This window comes from Carcharhinus amblyrhynchos, chromosome 30, assembly GCF_965287045.1.
Source record: "Carcharhinus amblyrhynchos chromosome 30, sCarAmb.v2.hapA, whole genome shotgun sequence".
Lineage (NCBI taxonomy): Eukaryota > Metazoa > Chordata > Chondrichthyes > Carcharhiniformes > Carcharhinidae > Carcharhinus > Carcharhinus amblyrhynchos.
Window position 1 is genome coordinate 32671746 of NC_137353.1, and position 10607 is coordinate 32682352.

Below are 10607 nucleotides of genomic sequence, written 5' to 3' on the forward strand. Positions count from 1 at the left end.
GAAGCACCTTGGTTATTGAGACAAATATTACAGAATTGTTATGGTGCAGAAGGAGACTATTCAGTCCATCATAACAGCACCGGCTCTGCGAATGAGCAAATCACTTAATACTATTCCTCCCTTCTCCCCATAATCCTGCAGACAGGGTTCGGGGGGGAATGATTGACAAAAGTAAAAATAGAAAGTGCAGAAGGCATGGCCGCAAGCTCAGCAATGACTCTAAAAGGAAAAAGTGCACAATTCCAGGATTGGGGCCAGAGGTCAGAAATTTCATTTCTGTAAGAATCAATGGAGGGGGTCATTGAGCTGCATAGCTTTTCCTCCACAAACTTGAACTTCTCCAAAATTCTGCTACTCATTTCATTGCAAGCAATATATTCTATATTAAGAGCGGAGCAGAAGGGCCCTAGTTGATATTGTTTGATATTAAAGGATTAAGTTAATTTTAACGGGTAAGACATGGCAAGAGAGATCCATGCCATGGTGTGCTCTACTTGCTCCATTTGGAGGACCAGGAACAGTTCCAGTTCCCAGGACCAGCGTATGTGCAGGAACTGTCTCCAACTCCAGCTCCTGGAAGCCAGTGTTATGGAGCTGGAGAAGTGTCTGGGGACACCAGAGCATTCGCAAGTTGGGGAGTATTGTGGACAGCACATATAGAGAGGGCAGGTTTAGACTCCACAGACACGATGTGAATGGGTGACCACCAGGCAGAGCAAGAGGACTAGGCAGGCAGTGCAGGAATTTCCTTGGCCATTCCTCTGCAGAACAGATATACTGTTTTGGACACTATTGTGGAGAATGGCCTCTCAGAGGATAACAGCAGCATCGAAAATTCATAGTACCACGATTGGCTCTGCTGCACATGGGAGGAGTAATAGGGGTAGAAATGCAATAGTCATTGGGGATTCAATTGTGAGGGAAATAGATAAGACATTTCTGTGGCCACAAAAGAGACTCTGGAATGTTACAACTGCCTCCCTGGTATTCAAGGATGTCTCACAGTGGCTGCAGGACATTCTGAAGGGGGCGGGTGAACAGCCAGTTGTCATGGTACACATTGGTATAAATGATATAGATACATAAAGGGATGAAGTCCTAAAAGCAGAATATTGGAATCTAGGAAGCAAATTGAAAAGTAGAACCTCAAACGTAGTTATCTCAGGATTACTACCAATGCCATATGCTAGTCAAAGTAGAAACAGCAGGATATATATGAACGATACATGGCTGAAAAGATGGTGTGAGGGGAAAGGTTTTCGATTCCAGGGGCACTGAGACTGGTTCTGGGGGAAGTGAAGCCCGTACAAACTGGACGGGTTACACCTGGGGAAGACCAGGACTGATGGGTACTTGCTGGAGTGGCTGGTGAAGTTTAAAGTAATATGGCAGGGGAATCGGAACCAATGTAAGAATTCAGAGCAAGGGAAATCAAGAACAAGGGAAAAAGAAGCAAGGTGAATAAATAAAGTGATAGGCAGAGAAATCAAGGGCCAGAATCAGATAAGAACACAGTAAAAAATAGTAGGAATGGGACAAGGAGCATTAAAAGGACTAGCCTTAAACAGTTTTGTATCTAAACACTCAAGAGTATTTCAAATAAAATGGATAAATGAATTGCACGAAGAGATGTAAACGGGTATGATATAGTTTAGATTATGAAGATGAGGCTCCAAGGTGATCGAGGATGGGGATTAAACATTGAGGGTAATTCAGTGTTTAGGAAGGACATGTAGAACCATGGAACCATAGAAAATTACAGCTCAGAAATGGGCCTTTTGGCCCTTCTTGTCTGTGCCGAACCATTTTTTGCCCAGTCCCACTGACCTGCACTTGAACCATATCCCTCCACACCCCTCTCATCCATGAACCCATCCAAGTTTTTCTTAAACGTTAAAAGCAACCCCGCATTTACCACTTTATCCGGCAGCTCATTCCACACTCCCACCACTCTCTGCATGAAGAAGCCCCCCCTAATATTCCCTTTAAACTTTTCTCCTTTCACCCTTAACCAATGCCGTCTGGTTTTTTTCTCCCCTAGCCTCAGTGGAAAAAGCCTGCTTGCATTCACTCTATCTATACCTATCAAAATCTTATACACCTCTATCAAATCTCCCCTCATTCTTCTACGCTCCAGAGAATAAAGTCCTCACCTATTCAATCTCTCTCTGTTACTCAGCTTCTCAAGTCCCGGCAACATCCTCGTGAACCTTCTCTGCACTCTTTCAACCTTATTTACATCCTACCTGTAACTAGGTGACCAAAACTGTACACAATACTCTAAATTTGGCCTCACCAATGCCTTATATAACCTTGATGTGGGTATGCCGGCGTTGGACTGGCGTAAACAGAGTGAAAAGTCTGACAACACCAGGTTTTAGTCCAACCTATTTATTTGATAATATACTCACAAGCTTTCGGGGTTAGCCCCTTCGTCAGGTGAATGGAGAGTGTCTGTGCTTTATATGCTCTGTCTGAGGCCAGAACTCTCCATTCACCTGACGAAGGGGCTAACCCCGAAAGCTTGTGAGTATATTATCAAATAAATAGGTTGGACTAAAACCTGGTGTTGTCAGACTTTTCACTTTATATAACCTTACCATAACACTCCAATTTTTATACTCGATATGCCGATTTATAAAGGCCAATGTACCAAAAGCACTCTTTATGACCCTATCCACCTGTGACATTGCTTTCAGGGAATTCTCTACCTCTATTCCCAGATCCCTCTGTTCATCTGCACTCTTCAGAGTCCTACCATTTAGCCTGTACATTCTACTTTGGTTTGTCCTTCCAAAGTGCAATCCCTCCCACTTGCCTGCATTAAATTCCATTTGCCATTTTTCAGCCCATTTTTCTAGTTGGTCAAAGTCCCTCTGCAAGCTTTGAAAAACTTCCTCATTGTCCACTACACCTCCAATCTTTGTATCATCAGCAAATATAGAAAGGAAAAGGTGGTGGAGCTGCATAGTTGATTAAAGATGATATTGATAACATTGAGGAAAGATATTAGCACGGACAATGCGGAATCTGTATGGGTCAAGTTAACACCAAGGGGCAAAAAATATTCATGGAGGTGGTATACAGACCACCAACTTGTAGCAGTAATGTTGAGAATAGCATTAGGTAGGAAATCAGAGATGCATGTGTTAAAGGAACATCTGTGATTATGGGTGACTGTAATCTGCAAATAGGTTGGTTGAGTCAAATTAGTCACAATACTGGCCTCCTCCAGTGGTCCCCAACACCTCAGATGCCAGTCTCCGCCAATTCAATTCACTCCACATGATATCAAGAAACGGTTGGAGGCACCAGATACTTGCAAATGTAATGAGTCCTAATAACATTCAAGCAATAGTACTGAAGACTCCTGTTCTAGTACTTGCTGCTTGTTGACCCAAGCTCTTCCAGTACGTTTACAACACTGGCATTTGCCCGACAATGTGGAAGATTGCCCAGGTATGTCCTGTACACAGAAAACAGGACAAATCCAATCCAATCAGTCTACTCTTAATCATCAGTAAAGTGACAGAAGGAGTCATCAACAGTGCTTTCAAGCAGCACCTGTTCAGTGATGCCCAGTTTGGGCTTCGCCAGGGTCACTCAGCTCCTGACCTCATTATAGCCTTGGTTCAAACATGGACAAAAGAGCTGAATTCCAGAAGTGAGATGAGAGTTGCATCCCTTGACATCAAGGCCACAATTGATCGAGTGTGCCATTAAAGAGCCATAGCAAAACTGAGGAATCAATGGGTATCAGCGGAAAACACTCCACTGGTTGGAGTCATACCTGGTTTGTAGGAAGATGGTTGAAGTTGTGGAGGGTTAGTCATCTCAGCTCCAGGAATCTCTGAAGGAGTTCCTCAGGGTAGTGTCCTAGGTCCAACAATCTTCAACTGCTTCATCAATGACCTTCTCTCTATTATAAAGGTTAGAAGTGGGGATGTTTGCTAATGATTGCATAATGTTCAGCACCATTAGTGACTCCTCACATGCTGAAGCAGTCCTTGTTCAAATGCAACAAGATCTGGACAATGTCCAGACTTGGGCTGACAAGTGGCAAATAACATTCATGTCACACAAATGCCACAATGATCGTCACCAATAAGAGATACTCTAACCATCATCCCTTGACATTCAATAGTGTAAGCATCACTAAATCTCCCACTGTCAACGTCCTTGGGATTACCATTGACCAGAAACTCAACTGGACTCACCACATTAATACAGTAGCTACAAGATCAGGTTAGAGACTAGGGATACTGTGGCAAGTAACTCACCTCCTGACTCCCAAAAGCCTGTCCACCATCAACAAGGCACAAATCAGGAATGTAATGGAATACTCCCCACTTGCCTGGATGGGTGCAGCTCCAACAACAATCAAGAAGTTGACACCATCCAGAACAAAGTGGCCTGCTTGATTGGCACATCTATAAACATCCACTCCCTCCACCACTGACGCTCAGTAGCAGCAGTGTGTACTATCTACAAGATGCACTGCAGCAATTCACCAAAGATCTTTAGACAGGACCTTCCAAAGTGGTGGAGGCTGCCTCGCTAAATATTTTTAAGACGCGGGTTGATGGGTTTTTGATAAGTGAGGGGATTAAGGGTTATGGGGAGAGGGCGGGAATGTGGAACTAAGCTACGACAGATCAGCCATGATCTTATTGAATGGCAGGGCAGGCTCGAAGGGCTGGATGGCCTACTCCTGCTCCTATTTCTTATGTTCTTATGTAAACCCACGACCACTTCCATCTAGCAGGACAAGGGCAGCAGATATATGGGAACACCACCACCTCCAAGTTCCCCTCCAAGCCACTCATCATCCTGACTTGGAAATGTATCATCAATCTTTTACAGTCGCTGGGATAAATCCTGGAATTCCCTCCCTAACAGCATTGTGGGTCAACCACAGCAGGACCGTAGCGATTCAAGAAGGCAGCTCACCACCACCTTCTCAAGGGCAACTAAGGATAGGCAATAAATGCTGGCCATCCAGTAATGCCAATGTCCCAGGAATGAATGAATAAAAAAGGAGGAATTTCTCAAGTGTTTACTGGATGGTTTTCTGGACCAGAACACTGAGGAATCAACAAGGGAACAGCCTATCTTGGACTGGGTATTGGTGAATGAGAAAGGATTAGTTGGCAAACTAGTTGTGAGAGAAACCTTGGGAATGAATGACCATAATATAATAGAATTCTTTACTGTGCTAGTCATAGTGGAAACAGCAGGAACTCTTGGGGCTAAAGCGACAAAAGAATAAGAGGGAGACGGGATCAGGATACGAATTTGATGATCAGTCATTATCATAATGAATGGTGAAGCATTCCTTTCTGAGCAGGAAGAGCCTCTCCACCTCTATCCTATCCATCCCATTCATCATCTTATATGTCTCAATGAGATCTCCCCTCATTCTTCTAAACTCTAACGAGTACAAGCCTAGTTTATTCAGCCTCTCCTCATAGTTCAACCCCCTCAATTTCAGTATCAGCCTAGTAAACTTCCTCTGCACTCCCTCCAAGGCCAAAATATCCTTGCCCAAGTGCGGCGACCAAAACTGCACACAGTACTCCAGCTGCGGCCTCACCAGTGCCCTGTACAGTTGCAGCAAGACCTCCCTACTTTTATATTCAATCCCCCTCGCTATGAAGGCCAGCATCCCATTAGCCTTCCTGACCACCTGCTGCACCTGCAGGCTGGGTTTTTGCGACTCATGCACAAGGACCCCGAGGTCCCTCTGCAACGTCGCATGCTGCAGTTTTTCGCCATGTAAGTAATAGTCCTTCCTACCATTATTCCTACCAAAGTGGACAACTTCACACTTGCCAACATTAAATTCCATTTGCCAGTTCCTGGCCCATTCGCCCAGCCTATCTAGATCCTTCTACAGACTCTCCACACCCTCTGCACAATTTGCCATTCCACCAATCTTGGTGTCATCAGCAAATTTCGACACCATACACTCGGTTCCCTCCTCCAGATCATCTATATAAATGGTAAATAGCTGAGGCCCCAGCACTGATCCCTGGGGCACTCCACTAGTCACCAACCGCCAATCCGAATAGCACCCATTGACCCCCACTCTCTGCCTCCTATTTAACAGCCAATCCCCTATCCACGCTAACACCCTACCCCCAACTCCATGCCCCCTAACCTTCTGTAATAACCTCTTGTGCAGCAGCTTATCAAACGCCTTCTGAAAATCAAGAAACACCACATCTACCGGCTCTCCTCCATCCACCGCCCTAGACACATCCTCATAGAACTCCAATAGATTCGTCAGACACGACTTCCCCTTAACGAAACCATGCTGCGTCTGTTCTATCAAACAGTTCTCCTCAAGATGCCTCGCTATTTTCTCCTTGATTACGGATTCTAGCATTTTACCTACAACAGACGTTAAACTAACCGGCCAATCCACCTAACCTGCACATTTTTGGAGTGTGGGGGGAAACCGGAACATCCGGAGGAAACCCATGCAGACACGGGGAGAATGTGCAGATGCCACACAGACAGTCACACAAGACTGGAATTAAACCTGAGCTTCTGGCATTGTGACTGCTAACCAGTGTGCCATCGTGCCACCCATGGAGGGTTGACAAATCCCAGGAAGAAGGGTGCCAATGGCTACAATATCAATATGCCTGCCACTCTTCTTGTTTTCCAAATCCTTGTTTTCCAAATCCCTCCATTGCCACTCTTTCTTTATCTCTGTAATGTCCTCTAGCCTACAACCCTTCGGGATCTGTGCTCTTACACTTCTACTGCCTTTGCGCATCCCTCCTTTAATCACTATACCTTTAAATAATGATGTTACAGCATCATTCCACCCCTTTGCTGAGTTTTCCTGTGTCCCACCAGCCCTCTCAGAAGGAACAAACAGTAAAACTTGGAAATGACCAGAACTAGTCAGAACCTGGATTCCATTTTAGGATATATAAGACCAGTCATTTCCTAAGTGTTACTGTTTTTTTCCTTTCTGGGCTATTCAGCATACCTTACCTACTGCTGGCAGAAATCTTAGCCTTGCTCCATCCTGAACTTTCTGAATCAACCTGTAGAAATGTGATGCAAGTCTAGCCCTTTTATCAGAATGAGAGACCAAGACACAGTTAAACAAACTCAAACTACAGGAATTTTTTCCTTTTCCTAGGGATTATGGTAGTCCCCTGAGCGTTGATTGTTACTGATTAAGACCTCAAAAAAGGTAGTGGGAACAATATTTCAGAATTTCTACAGGAGTCTCCCAAACACACCCGGGGAGAATCATAGAATCCCTATTGTGCAGAAGGAAGGCATTCAACCCATTGAGCCTGCATCGACAACAATTTCAGGCCCCCAGCTCCCTAACCCCATATATTTACCTTACTAAAACTCCCTGACACTAAGAGACAATTTAGCATGGCCAATCCACCTAACCTGCACATTTTTGGAGTGTGGGGGGAAACCGGAACATCCGGAGGAAACCCATGCAGACACGGGGAGAATGTGCAGATGCCACACAGACAGTCACACAAGACTGGAATTAAACCTGAGCTTCTGGCATTGTGACTGCTAACCAGTGTGCCATCGTGCCACCCATGGAGGGTTGACAAATCCCAGGAAGAAGGGTGCCAATGGCTACAATATCAAAGAAATCACGTAGAAGGACTTTGACATATAAACAGAAAATGTGAGAAATGCTGAGCAGATTTGGTGGGCTTTGTAAAGAGAAACAGAGTTAACAATTCAGAATTGCGAATTTTCATCAGAAATGGAGAAAAAGTGTCGAGTGTAACTGTTTTAAGAAGTACAGAGATGGGGAAAGAGAGCGAGGGGAGGAAATAACAAAAGGAATGGTCTGTGATGGGTAGAAGGCAGGGGAAATTAAATCACAACATAGGAGTGCCATTGGGTCCAGTAAAGAAATTTCCCTTCTCCTTCCCTCCTCCTTGTCCTCATCTCCTCACCCCATCACCCCTCCTCTTCCTTTCCCATAGTTATCCCATCCCCTCACCTCCCACCCCTCTCCCTCTACCCTCATTCTTCCCCCTCTTCCTGGTCCCAACCCCCCACCTCTTCCCTCCTGCCTCCCCCCTGCCCTCCAACCATGCCATCCCCCCTCACCTTGCCCTCTTCCTTCCTCTACTACAGTAACCATTTACACATCCTCTGGACCCATCTTTTTTTTTTACTTGACTCCTGTTTCGTCCTGAAAATTGTTCACTAGAAATACAGTGAGGGGTAATGAAGCAATCATACAACATTAAGAGAATAAGCAGTGAAAATAGCACCTCCAAAAAGACAGCTATCCGAGGAAAGAGGCAAACCACCACCACAATCCCCCAAAATGAAAATAATGAATGTTGAGATCCATTCAGACTGGAAGAGAGAAAACACTGACCTGATGAACAGGCCTTTCCTCCACAACCAAAACTCTGCCAAATACTCTCCCCCTTCTCTCTGATTCCAACATTCCTACCTTACATTCTCAGCACCCCATGCATCAAAGAAGGGTTAAGATATGATATGTTAAAGCTAATGTTCAAAGAGAAGGTGAGACACTGATGGGACCAAAAAATATCAGAGTGCTTTTTCTGGCAAGAAAACTGGAATGTTTCTCTTCAGATCTTACAACACTGCCAAAAGAAAATCAAAGGGGCGTGATTCACACTGTCAACAAGGGGGAGGCGGAGACTAAATATATTGGCAAAACCCAACTGTACAGAGATGGGCGTCATCTTTAAAGGGTGCCCTAAGCAAAACTGCAATAAACCTCCCTCCACCCTACCATCAAAGCCTCAGGGACTCCTCTGCCCACCCCAGGTTGAATAACCTCAGCCAGTATGGGAATTGAACCCACGCTGTTGGCATCACGCTGCATCATAAACCAGTCATCCAGCCAACTGAGCTGAATAATGCTAAAAATGTTAGCGAAATGCCGGAAATAAGCAGCAAATCTTCCACAATGTGAAAAAGAGAAAATGCAAACCAAATATTTGGGAATAGCTATTGTATCAAAAGTGAAAGTGTGCAGATAAGCAAACTGCTTAGTTAATATGGAAGTCGATAAGAAAAACTGATAACATATCTTTGAGATTTGTTATTGTTGAGAATAGATTGATGGGTTATATTTCTGACAAACAAGTCTGCTTATTAATTGGAAGAGCGTGAGGCATCAGAAATATAAAAGAAGATGCAAATAGTTCAGATGCATGAGAGATAAGCAACCCAGAAAATTGGGGAATTGGGAAAAATATCAAAAGATGCACAAGATGTGAAATGGCAACATAAAATGCTGGAAATTTACAGGAGGAATATCAAATAAGTGCAGGTGAAGATTTATCCTCCAGATCCTTATCACAACTGGTGTTCTGATGAAGGGTTCAAATGCATCCAAAAACAAAGTAACTCTTGGCAAAGGAAAATGGGGGGGGGGGGGGAGCGTAATAGCTGAGATCTGAAGTCACTGAAATCACAGTTCAGCTCAGATGACTGACGAATAATCAGAAGGAAGATAAAATGTCCCTGAAGTTTGAGATTGGTCAGATCAGTCCCCACAAGGCAGGGAGTGGGAATTAGGGATGTTAAAACAGTGAGCTACAGGGAGATCAGTGCCAAATTTATGAGCAAAAAGAAAGTGTTTATCAAACTGGTCAACCAGTCCACAGTTGTCTCCCAAGGGTAGAGGAGACCTCACCATAAACAGCAAATACCAGACTGGAGGAAGTAAATTACCATCACACACACAATTTTTGTTTGTGGCTTTGCACAGTGTTGCTGGAAGAAGTGAATGGAAAGATGTTACATCTGTTGCCAAGATAAAAGCAACAGGAACCTACTGCAGTGGAAGAATAAATAAGGACATCCTGAAGGGAACTGTCCCCTGCAAAGTGGAGGAAGGGGAGACAAGGGGAGGTGATTACCGATGAGTTCATGTGTAGATGACAAACATGGTAAAGGATGATCTGGTGAATGTGGAAGATGAAACAAGGAGGACTGTGTCACTGTTATACAAGAATGGAGAGAGGTTGTAGGCAGAGGAATGGGAAATAGTGTGGCCACTGTCAGCAGCCCTGTGAATCACATTCAAAAGGAAATGTTTCTTGAGGAAAATGCAAGAACGTTTCAAAAGTTCTAAAGAAGGAAATTAAATCATTAGGACAAACACCGACCTGAACCAAACAGCCCTCTTGATCAACACTCCATCCACAACCTTGAATATTAATTCCCTCCACTACCAATGAACAGTACCAGCAGTGTGTACCATCTACAAGATGCATTGCAGCAAATCACTAAGCTTCCTTTGACAGTGCCTTCCAAACTCTTGACTTCTACCAAAGACAAGGACAGCAGGTGCATGGGAACGCCACCATTTGGAAGTTCTCCTCTGAGCCACACACTATCCTGACTTGGAATTATGTCACTGTCACTGGGTCAAAATCGTGGAACATCCTCTCAAACAGCACCATTGGTGTACCTTCACAACATGGACTGCAACAATTCAAGATGGCAGCTCACCACCACTTTCTCAAGGGCAATTCAGGATGGGCAAGAAAGGCTCATCTAGCCAGAAACACTCATGAATGAATAAAAAAAGTTGGGTTGGAGATACAAAGATA